This window comes from Canis lupus, chromosome 27, assembly GCF_011100685.1.
Source record: "Canis lupus familiaris isolate Mischka breed German Shepherd chromosome 27, alternate assembly UU_Cfam_GSD_1.0, whole genome shotgun sequence".
Taxonomy (NCBI): domain Eukaryota; kingdom Metazoa; phylum Chordata; class Mammalia; order Carnivora; family Canidae; genus Canis; species Canis lupus.
This window is the reverse complement of record NC_049248.1, coordinates 24,914,232-24,938,418: the sequence shown is the minus strand read 5'-3', so window position 1 is coordinate 24,938,418 and position 24,187 is coordinate 24,914,232. Positions and strand designations below refer to the sequence as shown.

Below are 24,187 nucleotides of genomic sequence, written 5' to 3'. Positions count from 1 at the left end.
CTAGAACCCCTCATGACAAGTAAAAGACTAAGAATCTCTCCTCTGCCATGCTATTGTCGGCTTCAAGTATATATTCCTTAAAAGGTGTATCAGAACACCTAAAAACATAAAGATCAGAACCTTCACCAAGCATACAAACCAGGCTGTATCAACAATTTAATGCAACTGAATGTTTATTTAAAAATTATCTGTATGTGTAGTTTAATCAAAATGTGCTTTCATTACAACCCAGTACCGAGGCCAGGTAGTCCTCACCTGCTTCAAGCTCTTTGGTAGATACCATTATCAACCTAATCTCCCAAATAAGACAGCCAGAAGGTTGGGCAGGACCAAACTGACTGTGGAAGGTGTAAATATCTGTTACATTAGACAGTGTAGTCTATGACTTCACTTTGCATGGACAATGTGAATGATGTTTAGTGTACCATTCTTACAGATTTGCCATAACCATCAAATGATTTAAAAGAGATAAAAATGATCTGAAAACTATAAGGTACCATAATCATGTACAATATTATTACAATATTTTGACTATACTTTGAAGTTAAAAAAATATTGGTCTTGCCTCTTTCTTGAATGTTAGTTTTATCTATGTGCCTGCCTCATTCTGCTGCTCCGGAACCCCTCCCCACCAAAGAGACACACACACACATACAGGTTTCTGTCTAAAGTCTAAAACATTTTGGACTGGAAAAAAGATAAGCAATATTTGTTATTTATTAACAATATCATTATTAATATGATTATATGTAGTACATAATAAATATAGCATTAAATAAGAAAATAATAAAGATAGAAATGAGGGAACAGAGGTTTTGTGACTGCCACTGTACATGCTCTTATTAGATAGGTGAGGTTGGCCAGTTTGACTTCCAGGTCCGTAAGGGTATTATATTTAGGCCAGTGCCAATCATTTAGGAGCTTAAAAATAACTTGATTTGACCTTAGAATTGAACAAAGTGTTCCAGATCAGCTCTCTCAATCAGAAGCTCAGAAGCCTCTGCATATTCAACCAGACTCTACTGTATGGTTTTTTGTTTTGTTTTGTTTTTTTAACAGAATGTTAGAAGTTCCATCTTCATTTCTGATATAGATCTGAAACTTATTGTCATTACTATAATGCCATCAAATTACATTCACTCAGTGCTGATAAGTCCTTGCTGATAAGTCCTTACTTTTGTCCGTGTTCTGTGCCTTTGTTATCAGACTTGGGAAAAGTCTTGATCTCCCATACTCCTCAAAGACCAAAGGCCTAGGTTGAGGAGTTTAAGCTTGATCCTACTGACAAGGAGCCAAGGAGGAGTGTCTCAAGACCGAGTCCCACATCCTACTACTATGTGACCTTCCACTGTTGTTCCTCCATGACTGCTTTTCTGAATATGGTATGACTTCCCAAGTCTTTCCCAGTGCCAACACCACCCTCTCTCTATAGGAATTCTATAAGTTTAGTATTTGATGTCAGTGGTCCTAAACTACCAAAGCTAGTATCTTTGCCAATACTATGGCTGCCTTACAACCTAGATAGCCTCAATTATGACTTTTAAAAGGCCAACTCTGTTGCTCTTGGCAAAATCAAATCAGAATCGTAAAGCAAAATCCTCATTTTTTTTGATTTTACAAATATTTTAAGTTGTAAAGTGCTTACAAATATTTTAAGCACTTAACTTTGTAAGTCATATGGCTTAAAAATGATTCATAAAATTAGTATATACTTAACTTTGTCATCTTGCTGAATATTTGAAAAATGGAAAACAATTTCCTGCTAAATATGTGAGATTAAGAATAAAAACCCCAATGACTTAGTGGATTATTTCCAGAAATCAAAATAATTAGTTGAATGAAAGACACGTTGGTGGCTCAGTCAGTTAAGTGGCTGCCTTTAGCTCAGGTCATGATCTCATGAGTCCTGGGATAGAGCCTAGCCAGTCATGGGGCTGCTTCTCATATTCCCTTTGCTCCCCCACCCAAACCCCACTGTTTGGGCTCTCTCCTCTACAGTCTCTCTCTCTCGCTCTCTCTGTCTCTCTCAGAAAGAAGGAAAGAAAGAAAAAAAAAGAAAGAAATTTCTTTAAAAATTGATTAGTTTAATGAGAAAGGCTTATTACTAAGAGGTTAGGCTGTTCCTTTAAGAGAAAAAAAAAAAAAAAAAAAAAAAAACAAGATGATTATAAGCAAACTCCCAAATAAGCCAGTTTCTTTTCGTGTAATGATTTCAGATGTAACGCATAATCTTAGCCATTTCAAAATATCATACCCAACAGGGATGAAACCATGCAAGCATCTCATGGATGTCATAACAACACGGCTGGCATACCTTCACTGGTAGTCAGAATCACTCAAGTGGAAGGCCATGGCATAATGACTTCATGGAACGAATCCTGGACCAAACACGGTCAGAAAGTCACTGTTTCTAATTTCATCTTGAACTCTCCCAAGAGTACTGAATGATCTTGGGCTATTCATTTAGGCTTTTTGAGCTGATTTCTCAAACTATAAGCTGTCTGAGCTGATTATTTCCAAAAACTGTTAAGAATCAAATTATATAATAGACACAAAAATAGTTGAAAAACTGAATAGTGAGCCACAAAAATCTAAGGTAAGAAGAACCAACACCAAGAGATTAGGCTGCTGACTGTGAAAACATCCTAAGATTCAAGACCAAAATCACAATTTCCTTGGTAATCAGTACAAAACCAGGAAAGTTCCTGTCACATGGTATTAATACTAGGCTTGTATTATACTGGGCTTATTCTGAACATAGCAAATGGGAAGGAGAACTAAAGGCAGAGGCAGGGCAGCCCGGGTGGCTTAGCGGTTTAGTGCCGCCTTCAGCCCAGGGCGTGATCCTGGATACCCAGGATCGAGTCCCGCGTCAAGCTCCCTGCATGGAGCCTGCTTCTCCCTCTGCCTGTCTCTGCCTCTGTGTCTCTCATGAATAAAAAAAAAAAAAAAAAAAAAGACAGAGGCAGCCTGAGTTGGAGAGGAAGATCAGAAGAAGACTTGTTCTTAAAAGCTTACTGCCTTGAATAAAGCTCAAATTCCTTAGTGCAGCATATAAGACCCTAACACCTGGCCCCAGCCACATATTCAGTCCCATTTCTTTCTAGTCCCAGTAATATACTCCAGATTGAGTGACTCTAGACACTGTGCTAACTCCCAAACATAGTGTACACATCAGTGCCTCTGGGCTAGCCCCCCACCACGGTCCTTTGGCTGAGATGGCCTTTTTCCAGTTCTCTAATCACCTTGCCTCACCTTTACACCATTGTCTACCAGTCCTATTTCTTTTGGTCTTTTAGTCCTTGATTGAAGTACAGTCTTAAAAATAAATTAATTAAATAAATAGGGATCCCTGGGTGGCGCAGCAGTTTGGCACCTGCCTTTGACCCAGGGTGCGATCCTGGAGTCCCGGGATCGAGTCCCACATCGGGCTCCCTGCATGGAGCCTGCTTCTCCCTCTGCCTCTCTCTCTCTCTATCATGAATAAATAAATAAAATCTTAAAAATAAATAAATAAATAAATAAATAAATAACACAGTCTTACTAAATTGATTTCTCTGCCTCCTATAGTTTTTAAGTAGCAAGTCTATCCTCTTTCCTTTTGATTTCTCTGCCTCCTATAGTTTTTAAGTAGCAAGTCTATCCTCTTTCCTTTTTTGCTATTATCTTTATTTACATAATAGGGTTTTTGAAAGTTCAAGTTTTGCTAACTAGACTGTAAGCTTCTTGAAAGAGAGGAGCCATTTCCAATCCTCAGAATACCATCTGCAAAAAGTATAATTCCTTCCATATAACATGTGCTTCATAAATGTTTGTTGATATAAACAAAGTGATCTGAATACACTATACTAGAAGACAGTGAGCAGTACTCTAAAACCCCAGTTATTTCTAAAGCAATCTCAAAATTTCCTCCTAATGTAAAATCTAAATAAATAGAAATCTTAATTCAGGACAGGAACAGAAAAACTGTGTTTCTCATAACCAATCATGCTATCAACAGAGACCAAAACAACCTTTAGGACAATGTGATATCCTTCCCCAAACCCTGGGGCGAGGTGGGTGGTGGTGGTGGTGGTGGTGGTGATTTCCTAACCTCAGCTCCTGCCATTTCCCAACTCCATTGTACACACCTAACTTTAGAGATATCAAAACTATTTGTAGTTCTCCAACAGACCATGTTCTCCCTTAGGTATTGTTCCTAAGGGGTGTCTATCATTCTATATGTATGGAGTATCCTCCCAGAAAATGCCTTTCATCCTCACATTTTAGCTGGAGAATGAATTTCCTTAAATCTTCCCTGATTTCTTCAAAGACTTAGGAAAATCTTTACAGAAACACTCACTTCCAATCTCACCCCAAAAACCTACATCTCCATTTTATCCATGATTACATTCCAAAAATTATTTCTTTAAATGCCTGGCCCAGATACAAATTATCTGGAAGATAAGACTGGTTCTCTTTGTTTTTGCATATCCAGCCTGTAGACAACTCAATAGATACTATGTGAATGGATCAAAGATGAGTTAAGGCACCGCCCATTAAACAGACATCATTTATCTACAAATAGCTAACCTGCCAGTAATGGGTTCAGAACCTAGTGCTCACCTATTCCTATATTAGGAGGAGGCAGACAAATTCAGAATGCATTCCCAGAAGTTTTCACTGCATGAGTATTACTCTCACAGAAACGATACCATCCATGAATACAGTTCCAAGCTGACAACCTCAAGCCCTATTCTATTTGAAGGCTCTAAGATAGTTAAAACTTCTAGTGATTTTAGGATTTTCAGTGCTAGAAAACATAATATTAATATAAGTTCCCTGCCTATTTTGTAGACCTTTGTGGGCTAGACTAAAATCTTAGATCTTCGTTTTAGTGTAAATACCTTTTGAAAAAGATATTCTAAGTTCCAAATCACTGTGGACTTCTAGAACACATTTCAAATCAGAGGCTTCCTTTAAACAATGTTCTCTTTGTAGATGAGACATTTCTCACGTGTCAGTGGGCTTTCCTCCTCCTTCCTTTTTGTTTTTACTTCCTTCATCCTCTGCTGAAAAATCACCTCAATAAAGCCCAAATAAAACAATCTTCTGGAGGGAAAACTCACACATGCTGTATTCACATATATGTTCTAATCTCAGCTGGGCCCTCAACACTGCTGCGCTTTTCCTGCATTCCCCCTGGACTCCTTAGTTCCTTGAGCGCATTGGGGTTGCCTGCCCCAAAGCTGCTTTGCTTTTGCACACACCACCACCTCAAACCTGTGTGCTTTCACTTACAGATGACCCTCGGCCCTCACTTCATAGAGAAAAGTAATGGCAACTGGACATGAGTTCCCTCCCTGCACATCTATCCTCTCTAATTGTAATTTTCCAATGAAGGACCTCACCATCTAGCAGACTCACAGACTCATTATCTCAAGAGCATCCTTATGCCTAGTTTCTAAGGAAGATATCATCACACCTAATTGACCAAAGGATGAGCAAATTGAGGATCAAAGAATTCAAGGAGGTGTCCACAGCCTGAGGGCTACTAAATGACAAAACAGAATCTGGTTCTCTTGCAATGCCTGGGTGGCTCAGTGGTTGAGCCTCTGCCTTCGGTTCAGGGCGTGATCCCGGGGTCCTGGGATCAAGTCCCACATCGGGCTCCCTGTGGGGAGCCGGCTGCTCCCTCTGCCTATGTCTCTGTCTCTCTCTGTCTCTCATGAATAAATAAAATGTAAAAAAAAAAAAAAAGTGCTTCTCTTGATACTGAGTTCACACTGCACTGCACCACATCTGTTTCTGAACAGTCACAACTTGTTTTCTCAATTCTCCTCCACATGTCCTATGGTCTAGTTGAACTGGGTAACTAAATCTACCTAAGCACAAACAAACTTGACTTTGCATCTTTAAAAAAACAAACACAACCTTTTTCTGATTATTAAATATATGCTCATTACAAAAAATCCTGGAAAACAGAAAAGAACAAGATGAAAAGTTATCCATAATAAATAGTAATGAACAATTTACAGAACTATATACTATATGGGTGAATCATACATGTTGAGTGTGAAAAATTAAGACACAAAAGAGTACATGTTGTAGGATTCCATTTATATAAGGAACAAAACCGGTTAAAACTATGTAATGCCACTGAAAATTAAGAGCACAAGGGGGCCTGTGGGAATGATGATAATGTTCTACTTTTCTTTTTTTTTTAAGATTTTATTTATTTATTCATGAGAGACACAGAGAGGCAGAGACACAGGCAGAGGGAGAAGCAGGCTCCATGCAGGGAGCCTGACATGGGACTCAATACCGGGTCTCCAGGATCACACCCTGGACTGAAGGCAGTGCTAAACCGCTGAGCCACCCGGGCTGCCCTATTCTACTTTTCAATCTGGGCACTTGTTACATGGGTAAGTTCAGTGTGTGAAAATTCAATGAAGTATGTAGTTTGGATATGTATGTGTATACATAAAATACTCTGCCATATGCAATTATGTATGTAATACAGCCTCAATTCTCAATAATAGGCTTCCACAGATTATATCACCTCTCCCTGTATCTTCTACAAAACCTCACTCTTGAGTACAGTAAGTACTATTTGTTGAAGTGTTTTCAAAAGTCAAATAAAATATCCATTCCTACCAACCCAAATTTCAGTATCACCTTAATCATCCATGTAACATGAATGTTTTAGTCTTCAGCATTTTAAATTTTTTGTTTAGTCTACACAACTAAATGTTTATAGGCAGTTTAGCATGGTTCCCTTTGAGAGTGTAAATACTAGCTAGCATAGTGAGCTCATTCAACAACTAACAGTGCCATGATCCGAGAATCTAGGGAGAATCAGACAAGTTCCTGCCATCAAAGAGCTTATAGTTACTTGGCAGATAATTAAATATGGATCTTACTTACTTTCAAGGAGACCCACAATCAGCAGGAAATGTGGCATGAAACACATCCTGACCTCCCTACTCCTGAGCTTTCAAATCACAACTCCCATGATGTTAGCCCCAGAGCCAAACTGAAAACTCTGCCTTGGGTGGGTGCCTTCATATTCATTAGTCTGCAGATGAATGTGTTTGCTATATTTAAAATATTTTTTGAAGTATTTTACAAACATTATTAACCCTATCATTATCTGATTATGGATAATCTAATGACATGTCTAATGACACAAAAGTATGATAGAAACAAAAGTAAAACAATAAAAATAGTTGAGAGTGGTGAAAAATATTTTTCTTTTTTTTCCCCTTTTACATATGGAATGAGGACTGGGAAGAATGATGAAGGGCAAAGGATCAATGGGGCTGAGGGTGAAAAAGGCTAACCTATGCCTATTATAACCTAGCAGTAATAATCAGTCAGAATAGAGAAGACAGATTTTCAGAAGTTTTTCCATTTTGAATGTACAAGATGATCACTGCTAAAGGTGGAAACTTGGCTCAATGTTAGTTCAGGAGGCCAGGAAATTGTTCTAGAACAGAAAGGGTGAACACAGCCAAGACTGAGCCCACTGAGGCTCCTGTAATTCAAGAGGTAAGGAGTGAAGTTGGATTCCAAGGGCTACTAAGGGGCTCCCCAGGGCTCCAAAGAGACCATGAAGGAGCCATCTGCCTCAAGAGATTTTTAATGTAGACAAAGCTGCTCCACTTTAAAAAAAAAAAAAAGGATGCCCCACTGTACATCCAACAGCAAGGGCATAACTGGTTATAAAGCTTCAAAGAACCAACTTACACTCCTTGAACTGCACCGGGGGACTGCAGGCTTAAAGTCTTCTTAGTCACTTTGAACCTGTGAACAAATGAGCCTCTCAGAAGCTCATCTGTTTGAAATAGAGAATTTCTGAAATTACAACGCAAAGAAAGAAGAGAAATATGCATACATATGGTACAGAAAGAAAGCAAGATGGACTTCTAAGGGAGTGAGCACTTCCTTCAGGAAGAGAGGACAGCCAGGCTGGGTTTTAAACCTACAGAGTATGGGAAAGAGAGAGATTGAACCATTTTTTTCATGTGATCAAACAGCATATTTAGATGTTTCAGCATTAATGCATCAAACAGCTTATAATGTAATCCTGTTATGGTCTAGCACAAAGGACAGGTGAGGGAGAAGAGCTGGAGGGAGGCCAAGCAGGGAGGCAGGGTGGCCACCTGGCCAGTCCAGGACAGAGGACTAATGCCAGATTTCAGAAGTCCTGTATGCTATAACAAGAGTCTGAACTCAACCCTGAAGGCATTAACAGAGCTGAGTTTTTAACAAATCAGTGACACAGTAAGATTTCTGTATCAGTGCTCATCTGCTGATATGTGGAAGATGGGTCTCAGGTGGAAAGACCAGTGATGTGGCAACAATCTAAATGAGAGATGCTAAATTATAGTAGTGAATGAAGGTGAAATGAGAAAAATTTCCTCCGCTGTCCAGGAGGTAAAATCAGAAGAACAGAAGAATTAGTCAATGTGAAGTGGTGACACAGGAAAGGCAAGATTAAGAATAAGGTGGATGGTGGTACCCAGGTGAGAAATACAGAAAGGAGTGAGGAGACATGTTGATCCTGAGGAACTGCTATGTTGATCCTGAGAAACTGCTATGTGGTTCAGTAGAGAAGGGTCTAGCAGTCCGAGTATAAAATGCTACAGAAACAGATTTGAAAGTCCATCACTAAAACAGCTAGAATAAAAACAATGAGACCACTCAGAACAAGAATTCTTACATTCTTAGGATATGGACCCTTTTGAGAACCTGATGAAAATTCTCATCACTTCCCTACCCCCCAACAAAATGTATAAAAAATGAACATTTTGGAAAAAATACCAGGCAGCTTATAGGCCCCCCGCTACCCACACAGGATCACAGGTTAAGAAATCTTAGGCCTAGGGACAGGAAGGCAGGTGGGAAAAAGTTCTAAAGCAGCGCTTCTCAACAAGGATGCTACATGGCGAATTGCACAGGACATGTCTTTACCATGCTGAATGCTGAGCACTCCAGCCCAGCCTCTGCCCACTGAACACAAGAAATACCCATAGCCTAGTCTCTGTGACAACCAAGAAAGGTCCCCACATATTTCCAAATACTACTACCCTGTTTGAGAACCACTGGTCAATAGGGAAAAAAGGAAGCAGCAAAGAAGACTGAGCCAGAAAGATCCGAGATGGGAGGAAAAGCAGATCTATTTCTCAGTAAGTCATCCTCATTTCCAAAATACATCCATAATATGACCAGTCTCCCTACTAGCACCTCAACTAAGCAGTCCCTTGAGTGAATTACTGCAATCACCATCTTCTCCTTTTAAAAAAAAAAAAAAAAAAAAAAAGATTTATTTATTCATGAGAGAAACACACACAGAGAGAGAGAGAGAGAGAGAGAGGCAGAGACACAGGCAGAGGGAGAAGCAGGCTCCATGCAGGGAGCCCGATGTGGGACTCGATCCCAGGTCTCCAGGATAAGGCCCTGGGCTGAAGGCGGCGCTAAACCGCTGAACCACCCGGGCTGCCCTTGCAATCATCTTCTAATTGGTCTTCCTACTTCTTTTCTTCTCTTTTCCTTTTTTTTTTTTTTAAGATTTTTATTTATTTATTCATGAGAGACACAGGCAGAGGGAGAAGCAGGCTTCTTGTGGGGAGCCTGATAACGGGACTCAATCCCAGGACCCTGGGATCACGACCTAAGCTGAAGGCAAATGCTCAACCACTGAGCAACCCAGGCGTCCCCCTTCCTTCCTAAGTCACCATGCTGTATATTACATTTCCTGGACATATATACCTTAGAAGCACAAGTTTGTACCTTCTGACTCCCTTCATTTCAACCCATTTCAACCAATTCCACTTCCCACCTCTGGGAACTACCAATCTGTTCTCTGTACCTATGAGTTGGGTGTTTTGTTTTATTTTTAGATTGCACATGTAAATGAAATCATACAGTATTTGTCTTTCTCTGTTCCTTTCACTTGAAAGCATAATGCTTTCCAGATCTGTCCATGTTGTCGCAAATGGCAACATTTCCATTCTTCTAGCTAAATCATATTCCTTTATTTTTTTCTTTATCCATTTTCTTTATCCATTCATCAACTGATTGACACTTAGTTGTTTCCATGTTTTGGTTACTTCTATTCTTATTTCCCCTGACAAGCCCCTTCCACATGCAACAAAATGAGTCTTTTTAATTTTCCCAATTGTATTTAATAAGCATTTTTATAATACTATCTGTCATGCTGTTTTTTATAAATATTAAGTCATTTCATCTTCATAACAACATTGTGAACTAGGTACCACTCCTATTCCCACTTTACCGATGAGGCACAGAGAAGTTATAGAACTATCACAAGGTCACAGAGCCAGCCAGTAAGTGCAGGGCTGGGAATTTAATTTAGGTAGCTGGCTCCACAGTTCATGTTCTTGCCTCCTACTCGTGCTTCTCTCTAATTCATTCATTCCTCTGTTCAAGATCTTCACCTGTCCTCTCAAAAAGAGTAAAAACCAAGATCCTTGTTAGAGCCAATAAGTGCCTGGTATATGGACCCCATTACCTCCTCTACCTTGTCTCCTGCTTCTGTCCCCTGCCTTCCCAATATTCCCAGCCTCACTGATTTGGCAGCTATGATATGGGCACAATTGTATGCACCTTCTTCAGTGCCTCTGTAGTCACTGTCTCCTCTATGGGGACTGTTCTTCCTCAGACAGCTGTGGAGTTATTTCCTTCACTTCATTAAGGTCTCTACTCAAATATGTTCTCACAAATAAGAACTTCCCGCCCATCTAATATCAAATACTCCCATCCCCAGCATTTTCAATTTCTCCAACTTGTTATATTTTTTCCCTCTGATGCATTTATCATCCTATAAAGAATGTAAAATTATGCATTCATTATCTAACTTCCTCCAGTAGAGTGCACTTTCTATGAGGGCTGTTTTGTGTGTTTTGTTCTCTGTTACAGTTCCCTGCATGGAAGGTCAGGCAGTTCACTTCTGAATGAATGAATGAATGAACAAAGAGAGAGTGTTGACAAGAAGTCTGAAGACAGAGGGAGATGGCTCAATAGTGTAAACATACTACAAAAAGCTTCTGTTATATTAAAGGGAACAAGTTTCCAATGATTTTGGCTATTAAGAAATTGGTTTCTGTAGCAAGAAATGTTTCCAAAAAATGATAGTTAGCTGGGGAGTGAGTTGGTAGGTAATACAGAAGCATTAAACACAAACTCCTGTCAGAATGTGGCTAAGAAAGCAGATAGCTAGAAGGAGTAGCAATGTCAAGAAAGATTTGAGCATATTCTTTCCAGGCTGAGGGTAAAGAGATAAGGAAAGATGAGGCTGAGATTCAAGAGAGAAGGGATTACTAATAGAGAATGGCCTAGGGGATAGCCAACTCCAGACTGTGAGGGATGAGGAGGACCATCCATGTCAACTATCAAATGCTCTTCTCCCACCCTTGGATGATCTACAATGACCATGTTCTCTTCTGAGACCATTGGTCTGGACAGATTATGGAGTATCTATCCTCCCCAGAGAGCACTGCAGCCTCTTTCAGACTCCTAGTTCAGACAGAACCAGTATATACAGTTTACCAGAGTTGGATAAGGGGAAAGGCACTAACCCATCACTGAGACATTTCATATGCATTCATTCCCATATATGGACACCTATAAACATCACTTTTATTCCAAAACAGCCCTGAGTGATGATTTAGTAACCCCATTTAAAGGAAATTTGAGAAGGGGTGAGCTTTATAACTACACCAAGGCTACCCAGGTCCAGTCAGGCTTTTTTTTTTTTTTTTAAGATTTATTTATTTATTCATGAGAGACACAGAGAGAGAGAGGCAGAGACATAGGCAGAGGGAGAAGCAGGCTCCATGCAGGCAGCCTGACGTGGGACTCGATCCCAGGTCTCTAGGATCACACCCCCGGCTGAAGGCAGCGCTAAACCACTGAGCCACCCAGGCTGCCCTCTAGTCAGGCTTTTAACTGAAGCAGGCACTCGGAAAGGTTTACATAAAGGCTACAGTAAGGAAACTAGAAATTTTATTAAACACGACCAAAACACATTCATTCTTAAGTATAGGATTTAGTTGCTTTTCCTTTAGTTTGTGTCATCTGGCTGATGACACAAACTAAATGTCACCATGAATGTCAATTGATAAAATAAAAAGAGATACAACCGACAACTCATTTTCTACAAAGAAAAAAACAGTCTTTTTAATAAATGGTGGTAGAACAATTAGATTTTCATATGCAGAACAGAAAATGAACTTCAATCCAAAACTTACTCAATATAAAATATTAACTCAACAGACCAAACACATTAACAGACACCTTGCCAAAGACATAGACATGGCAAAAAAAGCATATGAAAAGATGCCCCACATCAAATGTCATCAGGGAAATATCAGTTAAAACAGCAATAAGATAATACTATACACCTATTAGAACGGTCAAAATACAAAACACTGAGTACACCAAATGCTGATAAGGATGTAAAGGAACAGTAACTCTCATTTGTTGCTGATGGGAATGCAAAATGGTACAGTCGCTTTGGAAGACAGTGTGGCAATTTCTTATAAAATTAAACAGACTCTTACCATATGACCCTGTAATTGTGCTCCTCTGTATTTACCCAAAGGAGTTGAAAACATGTCCACACAGAAACCTGCCAATGGATGCCTACCGCAGGTTTATTCATAATTGCCAAAACTTGGAAGCAGACATATCCTTCAGTAGGTGAATGGATAAACAGACAGTGGTACATCCAGATAATGGTATATTATTCAGTGCTAAAATGAGCTATCAAGCTTGAAAAGACATGAAGAAACATAAATGCATATTAGTAAGTAAAAAAGCCAACCTGAAAAGGCTACATACCATATGATTCCAACTCTAAGACATTTGGGAAAGGGCAAAACCATGGAGACAGTACAAACATCAATGGTTTCCTGGTGTTAGTTGAAAGAGAGGGATAAAAAGACAGAGCAAGAAGATTTGTAGGGCAGTGCAGCTACTCTATGATGCCACAGTGATGAATACATGTCATTATACATTTGCCCAAACATATAGTACTTAAAACACCCAAGAGGGAACTCTAATGTAAAATCATGGATTTTGGGTGATAATGATGTGTCAGTGTAGGTTCAACTGCAACAAATGTACCATTCTGGTGGGGAATGCTGATAATGGAGGAGGTGAGACAGGTGTGAGGCAGGGAGTATATGGGAAATCTCTGCACCTTCCTCTTAGTTTTGCTGTAAACCTAAAATTGCTCTAAAAAATAAAGTCTATTTTAAAAAGATAACTTAAACCAGATCATAGACTTGAACATAAACCCTAACACTATAAAACTTCTAGAAGAAAACAGAAAATTTCTAGAAGAAAATCTCTGTGACCTTAGCTTAGGCAAAGGTTTTCTTAAAAAGGACACCAAAAGCACAATGTATAAGAGAACAAAACCATAAGCTAGACTTCATCAAAATTTAAAAATCTGGGACGCCTGGGTGGCTCAGCAGTGGAGCGTCTGCCTTCGGCTCAGGGCATGATCCTGGAGTCTGGGATCGAATCCCACATCGGGCTCCCTGTATGGAGCCTGCTTCTCTGTCTCTGCCTCTCTGTCTCTGTGTTTCTCATGAATAAATAAACAAAATCTTTAAAAAAAAATTTTTTTTTAATTTCTTATCTTCAAAGTCACTGTGAAAATGAAAGGACAAGTCACAAACTGGAAAAAAAATCTTTGCAAAGCATATATCTGATGAAGGACTTCTCCAAAATATATAAAGAACTCTCAAAATTCAATAATAAGAAAACAATCAACCCAGTAAAAATGTGGACAAAAGTCTTGAACAGGCACTTCACCAAAGAAGATATAAAGACAGTAAAAAATACATTAAAAGATGCTCAACACCATTGGTCATTAGGGAAATGCAAATTAAAATAAAAATGAAATACCACTAATGACTATAATTAAAAAGACTAATAAAAGAATGAAAAAAAAAGACTAATCATACTAAGTGTTGGCAAGGTGTGAAGGAACTAGCATGCTTATGAACTGCTGGTAGGAAGTAAAATGATCTAATCACTTTGGAAAGCAGTTTGGCAGTTTCTGAAAGAGCTAAACATGTCTACCATGATTCTGCCATTCTACTCCTAGGTTCTTCCCCAAGATTAATCAAAGCATATGTCCATACAAGGATGATACGCAAATGTTCACAGCAGCTTTGAACAGACAAAAATTAGAAACAACCCAAATGTCCATCCACAGGTATGTATATAAATAAATTGTTGTATATTCATATAATGGAACGTTATTCAGTAATGAGAAAAAATAAACTATTCTTCTCATGTATATATCAACATGCATCTCCAAACAATTATTCTGAATGAAAGAAGCCAGACCGAAAAAGACTATATACTACATGATTCCATTCATTTAAATTCTGGAGAATGCAAGCTACTGTGCAGAGACAGAAGCAAAGCTGCTGAGGCGAGGGGATGATGGACAGGCAAGGGCTTGCAAATGGGAACGGAGAAACTTGGGGAAGGTGATGCATATATTTACTATCTTGTGATTTCATATTTATATATATAGGTTGAAGCTTATCCAATTGTACACTTAAATGTGTACAGTTCATTGCATGTCAGTAAGCTGCTTACCTCAGCTTTCCTCAGTGAAGATATTTTAAAAAAAAGAAAAGAAAAAAATCATTATATACAAAAAAGAAAAATATAGCACAAACTACTTTAGGTTTCCAGACATCTTTTTTTTTTTTTTTTTTTTTTTTTGGTTTCTTGACATCTAATGGCATCAAGTATTAGAACTTGCTCCAAAAAAAAAAAAAAAAAAAAAGGAACTTGCCCCAGAAATGACCAAATTCTACCTTAAACACTGCAAATTATTCCCAACCTATCTTTCAATAGTATTTCTATGTAGGGCTTCAGAGATTAAATATCTATTCAAATACTTAAGCAAAAATTAGAGTAATATTTATTTTACTTTTCTGTCCAATACCTCTCCATTGAGAGAATCCTAATTTTTTAAGTGTATGTACTTCTGTCTAAAAAATAATTTAACTTGAAGTGATTCTCCAATAATAAATTACTATAATTAAAAATTAAACATGATTTAGCCAGAGGCCAATGACAGTTAACAAGTGACAAAATGTATCACCCACATGAATAAAACCTGGTAGGAAATTATTACAACCCTCCTCTTGTTACAACCTGTACTCATATCTGATTTCTTATCAAAACAAAGAGTTAAAACACATGCTACTGAGTAAAAAAATATTTTTCTTAATACATAAAACTTGGACAGCACTGGAGTTAATTGTAATGAGCTTTGGGATATATTTGAATGTGGCAAAAAATATATATATATATATTGCCAAAAATAAGTCTTCTAAATCCTATAGCGAGGCTGTGAAATAAATAGGTAATAGATATTATTGGTGCTATAAAGCCCCAGGCAACTTGTTCAAGGTCACCCAAAGTAACCAAGTAGGCGTGTATACATCAGGGAAAAAAGCAATTGGGGTTTTAAACAATAAATTTTTTCTACTCCACAGTAGTAGCTACTCATGGTGCAAATGTCCTAGAGCACAGAGACCTACCTCAAAGACAAATCAAAGGGCGTGCCCCTGTCTGGCCCCACTTCCAATATTTTTATACAAGTAAAATCAGGTCTAAATAAATAAAAAGGTAAGGTAATGGGTTGGGCTAGAGAGGGCTTGTCTGTCTTGCCATGCCTTCCTAACTAGAAAATAAAGAGTGTAGAAATGGGGGAACAAAAACAATTTCCCTGAATAAAGAAACAAATGTATGAAAAGCTAAAGGTTCCTTTTTATGATTTTGATCAGGTAAACTACTTACTCTTCTTCTGCGAGACCACTTAGCCCAGAGCTTGGCACATAATATGGGACTTAAAAATGGTTTTTTAGGGAACCCTGGGTGGCGCAGCAGTTTAGCACCTGCTTTTGGCCCAGGGTGCGATCCTGGAGTCCCGGGATCAAGTCCCACGTCGGGCTCCCGGTGCATGGAGCCTGCTTCTCCCTCTGCCTATGTCTCTGCCTCTCTCTCTCTCTCTGTGTGACTATCATAAATAAATAAAAATTTTTAAAAAATGGTTTTTTAATCTTCCCTGCTCTCCTGACCCAAGGGCATCCAGCTCCTTGCTGACAAAACTGAGAGTCCAGACCATTTATAAGGCAATACATTCTAGAGAAACCCAGACGTTAAGTGCAAACAAATAAATCATGAAAAAAGTAGAATCAACTTCTAAATTCTCTGTATACCTCTGACCTACAAAATACAAAACTAGAAAGGAATTGGGATTATACTCTAAGGATGCAAGGGAAAACTCTAAAAGGAAACTCAAATCCTAAGAAACAAGTCAAAAGAAAATGTGGGTGATTATGTAAGAATTAGAGCCTAGAAATATTAAGAACATAAATACTTCAGAGCAATAGTACATCAAACTAATAATGTGTAAGGAGCAACCACATGACAAAAATACTCAAAGCTTTAAGCCTTCCTTGGCCTTGGAAAGTCATGAGATTTTTTTGGCTAAAAGAAAGAATGCTTTAGTGAGAGAAAGAAAAAGAATATCCAGACGTCTGGGTGGTTCCAATTTTTAAACAACTACTCTGCTACCTTAACTAAATATTCAAATGATATCTAGTTATTTATGTAAGTCACATCAACAACTGGACAGTACTAAACATCCTTAGAACTCTCAATTTTCTACTACTTTTCTCTACCTTCCTTTGAAGTGTGGCGCTGAGTTATCAACAGCTGCTGACTAATGTATTATCATATGACATGTAAAAATAATATGACATAGTAAGATTTTTTTTTCAGTAATCCTGTGCTGATGAAAAAAAAGCATAATTACTTTAATGATGTACTCAGAAAAAGGATTATCTACAAAAGAAAATCATAAGGGTAACACTAATTAAAAGGTGTCTCAATTTATTACTATGAATTTTCCACAGAGCCCAAATGCATTAATTTTACCTGTTATCTGCAAAGGCTGTTTCATGTTATACATAACACACCAGAAAGGAAGAAAAACAGGAGAGAACCAGTCTGGCTTTTCTGTTATGAAAAGCAGATTGAACAGTGATAAAGAAGGCAATCAAGATACAAATACAAAACCAATATTATTATCTTACTCATTATAATAAGAACCACTTATTGAACACCTAACTAAATGAACCAGGCATGGAGTATGGACTAGTGAATAAACCAAGCATTATTTCTGCCCTGGAGGGCAAAAGAGAAACATTAAGTAGTTAAATAATATACAAACATTAAGAAGGAAAGATGTTTAATGTTATACTAAGATTAAGAAGGAAAGATGATTGAGCTTTGAGGGAGAAAAATAAAGGAATTCTAAATTACATGATGATAAGGGTGATAAGACATTTATAAAGAGAATATTTGAATTTTTACCCAAGGATGACAAATAGCTCAAGGACATTGTCCTAAAATAAACTAATAGCATGAGCTAGAGCCCTGAGTTGAGTCTGCTGGAGAACTGGACAATGTGGTTGGCAAAGAATGAAGATGATGGGCAGTGGCCAAATCATGCAGGACCTTATTGAAGATTTCATATTTTATCTGGAGAAATAAATGTGTTTCCCAAAAGTTTTGAAGACTTTAAACATCAAGTGACTTTTTTTTTTTTTTTTCTTTTTAGGTTGCTGGTTGGAAAAGGGACCAGAAGTGGTACAGAGTATGTGCAGAAGGCAACGGGAAAAGATAATAGAGGCTTCAAGCAGAATGTAAGCATAGTGGAGGCTGAAAATCAGACAGATTTGAAAGAGATTTTTCCATAAAAGTAGATCAGGACTTTGTGACAAGCTGGTTGGGGGAGGGGAGCGGTTTGGAAGAGGTGACAGAAGAGAAGAGAATTAAGGATAAACTCCAGCCTTCTGGCCTGAGCCACCTGCTGGATAGATGAGATGAAAATCAGAGAAGAAACTGGAGAGGTTGGGTAATCAAGAGCTCAGTTCTGGAGGAGTGTGAGATGATGCCATTTATTGGCTATGATGTACCAGGCACTATATTAGATATTCTACGTATCACAGCATCCCCTTTAGCAGCAGTATCCCCATCTGACAAAAAAGAAACTGTAGATCATCATGTTGAAGTAGCATGCCGAACTTCACTCAGTTCAAAGTGACAAAGTCACATTAGCCACCCAAGTCTGGTTGGCTGACTGTGGAGTAAGCATTCCTTCCACTATACACAGGTCTTGGAAACTGTATCTACATTTTGCATTTTGCAATCTATTTAGAGTTGGAGCAAGCTAGCACCCAAGGAGAGCAAACAGGTGATACATTATTTTTTTAAAATCCAAATTCTCAGATTTATGATGCATAATGTTTTCCTATCCCATTCCTATCCCCACTCCACTTGTATCAGCAATGTTTCGAACACCAGGAAGGTATCTAGGACCTTAAGGTTTTACAATAAAGGAGCAAAGTCACTATGCCAGGAATGAACCATAAGAGCAACAAATAGCCAGCAGCAAACACTGTTTCTACTCTCAAGCCATAGACACATCAACATAAGAGAGATCAATTGAGCAAGAAATTCTGAAAAACTGTTTCTCAAAAATGGCTAAGGCATTCAAGTCAAAAATTAATGCAAGCTACCCAGTACAGAAGACTGCAAGGGCCAAGTGCTGAGATTCCCATTAAAAAATCAAAACCTTCAAAGAACAGAATGTTAGGCAAAAAGAAATGATACCACAACTGTGTAGAATTTAATATATGCAATTCTCAAATATCTCAGCAAAATACCAAATTCAGTAAATATGCACACTAAAAGCAACCTAAACATTCTCTCTTCTTTTTAAAAGCTTTTCCCTGCAGCATGATGACACTTTAGCAAACTGAAATGCCTTTCCTATCTGCAGAGTCTCATGATTTTCTCCCTCTCTGGGCTGATGTCTCCCTCAGCTACTGAAGCCCAGAAATTAGGCTTGATTAATGAACCTAGAAAGAACTTAATGCATTACTAACAATTGTGTCTATTATTGAAAGTTCCAGCTTGAGACTCTTGAAAGGGGAGAAAATGAGGAAAGGGGAGATTTTGGAAAGGTTTTATCACCTACATTACAAATTATATTTTGGTAGGGTCTGATCCTGCAACAGAATAATCAGATTACATTTAGTCTTCTTAAGGTGGGGTATGGTCATATGTAATTTTCATGGTTTGGGGACAGTCTGCCATGGAGATAAATAAAAAGTAGCATTAATATGTCCACTAAAGGATAAACACACAAACCACCCTCCAAAATGATAGTACTACTGCGTCCTTCGTCCTGATTCTTGCATCCACCTGGCACTCCTCCCTGCAGAGGTCTAGCTGGCATTCATTCCTGCCTCACCCAGGCAAAAGACAGGATGCTGAAAATCCATTTAGAAAGCTTCCCATTTTTTATTCCTTCATAACAGGATGGCCAACTCCTGGCAACTAAAAGATGAAAGACTCTAAAAAAACAAAAACAAAAACAAAAACAACAAAAAACAACTACCTGAGGCCTTCTACCATAATGAATGGTTAATCCAATCGGCAGCAAAGCAGAAATCTGGTCACATTTAAAGGTCCTTTCTGGTGACACGACAGATCTAATGAGAAACTGCTGAGCCACATCACACTGGAAAATCCGTAAATGTTCCTCCTCGCTGTTACCAGGATGGAAGAATTTTTTTTTTTTTTTTTTAAGGCTTTGATGTACTGACACAGCTAACCTGATGGGTCTATAACACAGCTATGTGCCCGGCATCTATCTCCCCTTCTAAATCCCTAAAGATCACGGGCAACACTGACCCGTAATTACATTCAACGCTTGCACTGCACAAGATGCCATTCGATGCTTGAAAAAAAGTAGTGGGTTCGCAACACCAGGCGGCCCTGTGATGCTAAAATAACAACGCAACACTCGACTACGAACCCAGGTACTCGGCTTGGACGCTCCGGTGCCGCACAAGGACCCACATTCCAGGCTCACGTTCCTTCGGCTTGAAGCCCTAGTAAGCTTTCTGCGATGCACCCTCGCAAAGTTTCTAGGCTGCGACACGGAACGTTGCAGACTCTTGCGGACGCCCCCTCCCCTGACCGGTTGGCGGCAAGGGGGAGCACAGGGACCGAGGATGGTGAAGCGTTCAAGCAAAATTTGAAGACCTAAAATGCCAAAAAACGTGTTTGCGGAGAGGAAAGTGAGCTGAAGCGTTCACCAAACGGCCGGCCGCCAAGCGAGCACCCGATTTCCATGGGGGGGGGGGGGGGGGGAATACATAAATATATATATATATATATAAATTAAAAAAAAAAAAAAAATATATATATATATATATATATATATATATATATATATAAATTTAAAAATATATATATATATATATACTAAATGCTATACATTCCCCGGGCCAACAAAAGTGGCCTCCAAACTCGCCTGCCAAGGACACTGGGAGGAAACGGAGCCGCAGGGCGCGAGCCTGTACTTCTCGCTCGGAGGCGCGTGTGCGGCGGGGAGGACGCGCAAAGGCCGACACGACGCCGGGGAGAAGGTGAAGCGGGCGGACCTGCGGGCCCGCGGGGAGACCCGAGGTGGAGACCGAAGGCTGACGGGGCGGGGAGCCGGGAGCCCCGAGGCTCCGGGAGGTGCAGGGACGGGTCCCGGACGCTGCCCAGAAACCGCGGCGGCCGAGTAAAGTTAATACTTACTCAGTTTCGCAACTGCGCCGCCCCCGCAGGCCGCCCGGCGGGGCCGCCCGGCCGGGGCGCTGGGGACGCGGCGGCGGCCGAGGCTCGGCGGCCGCCCAGCGCCCGTCCCGGCCGCGCCTCCCTCCGCCGCGCTCGGCCGGCCGCGCGCCCCGCGCTGGCGGGAGGCCCCGGCTGCCGGCGCGCCCTCCTCGCGCACCTCCCGGCCGGCGCTAGGTGAGCGCGGACGCCCGCGGTGTGGCTGCCGCCGAGTCCTAGCGCGCGGGCAGCGGCTGCGCCGCCCGCGGGGGCCGCCGCCGCCGCCGCCGCGGCCCGTCAGGCGAGGCTCGGCGAGGAGCGGGGCGGCGGGCGCTGCGCCGGACGGCGGAGTCGGCGGCCGGCTCGTTCCCGCGGCCGGTGCCTCTGGGCTGGGGGCCGGGCTGGGGGCCGGGCCGGGCTGGGCGGCCGGGCGGCTCCGCCCCTTCGCCGGGCCGCGGGCAGAGCGCGCGAGAGGAGCGGCGCGGGGGCGCCCCCCTCGGCCGGGCGCTCGGGTTACAGCCGCGGCTCCGCGGCTTCTCCGCCCGCGCCTCGCCGGTTCGCCGGCGCCCTGAGAGACATTGTAACGGAACTGGGACGCCAGCGCTGCATTGTGGGAGCTTTGAAAGCGGCGGGGGGGACGCGGCGCGGCGCGGCCGAGCTCCCCCCGGCCGGCGCCCCCTGGCACGCGGCCCCTCCGCCGCTCGGCGCGCGCCACGGCCCGGGCCGCCGAGGCCTGTGGACCAGAAGTGCTGAGGCGACCGGCGCCTACTGACTCACAGGAGCAAAATCTTCCACAGCCCGGGGTGAGACTCGTAGAACTGCCCTCTGCGGTCATCCCGGAGAGTAGGAGGCTTTTTCTGCAGACGCTTAATAAAGAAAAAGAAAAAGAGAGAGAGAGAGAGAGAGAGAGAGAGAGAGAAAAAAAAAAAAAAAGCCTTTCCATCCCCCCAAGAACCGGGTTTTGAATTGCTTTTCATCTGGAGTGGCAGTGATTCAGCGGCCCCCTCCTCAGCAGCAGGCAGTGACAGAGGCAGGAGACGAGAAACACAGCGAATGAATCAGACGTGAGTAACCCGAGTTTAGAAAGAGCTGGGCTCGGATTCAGAAAACTGCCTCCCCCTCCCCCCCGCCCCCATTAAATACAGCAAATAGTGGAGGAGGAAAACCAGTGCTTTCATGAGGAATTTCATTAGGAAATGCAGATGTGTATGTGGGTCCCCCTATTCCACCGTTTCCTCCTCCTCCTTCTTCCTTTTCACAGCACGCGGTCACTCCAGCCACTGGACAAAATTCAGTCTTTGGTCCAGGCTTGTGCTCGCACGTGCTCACAACTCAGCAACAGCTATTAATTTGGAGGGAGATGGAGTGAAGATAATGGATGAGATACGGGGAAGCCTTCCAATTATAAAATGCCCCTTTTAATTCTCCAGACAGTCTTCTTCTTCTTTTTTTTTATTTTTTTTTTATTTTTTTATTTTTTAGATCAAAACAAGGGTATTAAATTTGAAGTACAACTTGTTACAGCTCATCTTACTGAGGGCCTGATTTGTTTTGTTTTGGGTTTGTGTTTGTAGGCCTTTTTGTTTCTTCCTCTTGTGTTTTGACCTTTAGTTATGGCACAGCTCATTAGTTCCTTTAAGTTGGAGGTGAACTGAGGAGAGAGAAGGATACAGTAAGACTCGAATTTGGCTGATCAACGTTTTTGGAGGATTCGAGGGCAAGAAGAGTTCTCTAATGATTCAAATGCAAAACCTGAGGGAGTTTTAGTTAAGGTGATTCTGTAGAGCATGGATCCTCTGCTCAGAGGACATTTCCAGCCTTAATGTTAACATTTCCTAAGCTCTCATTCCCCTGTCAACCTTTCACTCCGCTGAACAACATCAGTCACCCCGCCTAATTGCCAAATCTAATGGAAAAATTTAATCCCCATTTTGTCGTGCCCTTTGTGGCATTTGCCAATTTTGACCTCCCCTTCCTACTTAGGACTCTCCTCCCTTTTTTGTTGATGCTGCTGCTTTTGTTGATAATCATCCCTCTTTTGTGGAGGTCTTGAAACAGAGGTGAGTGATAGCTGGCAGGAGTGTGGCTCTTGTTAAACTGGGATTCAGGATCTTACCAAAGGACATATCCTTTAACTTTCTGAGGGGGCAGGGGCAGTAGAAGAACCTTAATATAGTTTCTGTTGGTCACCAGCAAGGTCTTGACCTCAATTTTATCATCCATCCAGAGGTGGACAGAGTGGATTGACTCATGACAACCAGCTTTCATGTGACTAGCATTTAAATCAGGATGAAACTTACTATGGTGGTATAACCATGACCACTCTTTAGGATAAGCACTTGCTGGGATCCAGGTACTGGGTGAAGTACCCTCACCTCCAAACCAGAGTGTGTCTTACTGATGGCTGCCAAAGTCGGTGAATTTACCTCTGTCCAGTCCTGAATAAACTCAGAAAAATCTCTTCTCTACCTCAACCCCACATGGTTAATGCATTCTTTCTTCAGTTTGTAGTGCAATTTGTTTGAAGCTTTCTTAGCTATAATCACATCTCTGTTAAGCCTTCCTGAGATCACACCAAATGTCCTTGACAGGACTTGTAAACAACCCTTATTTCTGGTTTCTAATTATATTCCCAGAAAGTAACCTAACTAGAATCAGTGAGTATTCATGCACTTCAAGCCTTGTGACATAGTCAGATTAGATTTTCAGGAAAAGTTTGAGAGGGCAGTTTCAGAAAAAAGAGAATCCCAAGAGAGAGACTTGTGTGGAGAGCTGTGGGAATGAGGGGGTGGGGGAGAACAGCATCTAGAGATATATTACTATGTGTTAAAACTTTCCCATTGCTAACTATAAAAAAGTTACCACAAACTCAGTGGCTAAAACCAAGAATGTGTTATCTTACAATTCTGGAAGTCAGAAATTCTAAAATCAAGGTGTGGGCTGTGTCCCATCTGGAGTCTGTAGGGGAGAATCCATTTCTTTGCTTTTACTAGCTTCTATGCTACCTGCTTTCCCTGGCTTGTAGCCTCTTCCTCCTTCTTTAAGGCCAATAGCATACCATCTTCAAATGTCTCTCTCTTCCTGTGATCTCTGCTTCATGGTTAGGGCTATCTTTTTCTCTAAGGTAGGCAAAGAAAATAGGAACTGATGTAGATACATTTCTAGCTATCTATGTTATAAACTGAATTGCATTACTTGTGGGGAGAGAAGACAGTGTTTTAATTACTAGTCAAATCATCATAGAGATAACTTACTTGACAGTAAGATGCTGAAATGGTGCACCATTAGTCCAGCGAAACCTATATCCCCCTGGTGACTCATGTAACTGAAACCCAAGCCATTAACACACTAAGAAAACCAGGTTCACATCCGCAGTTTCTGAGAGATCAGTCCCTTTCTCTGGAAATCCCCCGCAATTCTTTTTTTATGGTGTCCAGTGGAGTCATATTGCCAAGTTTGAGAAATA

The 24,187-nt window shown here is 40.9% G+C and overlaps 1 protein-coding gene and 1 long non-coding RNA gene across 5 annotated transcripts in view; one reads left to right on the top strand and one right to left on the bottom strand.

The window, feature by feature from the left end:
- RASSF8 (Ras association domain family member 8) overlaps positions 1–20,725 on the bottom strand; it is a 122,613-nt gene extending 101,888 nt beyond the window's left edge. The window contains exon 1 of one of the 2 annotated variants that reach the window (XM_038577113.1): positions 20,707–20,725. The gene's annotated coding sequence lies outside the window, so the exon portion shown is untranslated. Of the gene's footprint in view, positions 1–19,933; positions 19,953–20,706 lie in introns of those variants that run through there. The other variant, XM_038577114.1, reaches the window with a different exon arrangement.
- Positions 20,726–21,401: 676 nt separating this feature from the next.
- LOC111092834 overlaps positions 21,402–24,187 on the top strand; it is a 275,718-nt gene continuing 272,932 nt past the window's right edge. For all 3 annotated transcript variants that reach the window (XR_005379939.1, XR_005379940.1, XR_005379938.1), the window contains exon 1: positions 21,402–21,785. This is a non-coding gene — a long non-coding RNA (uncharacterized LOC111092834). The remainder of the gene's footprint in view (positions 21,786–24,187) is intronic.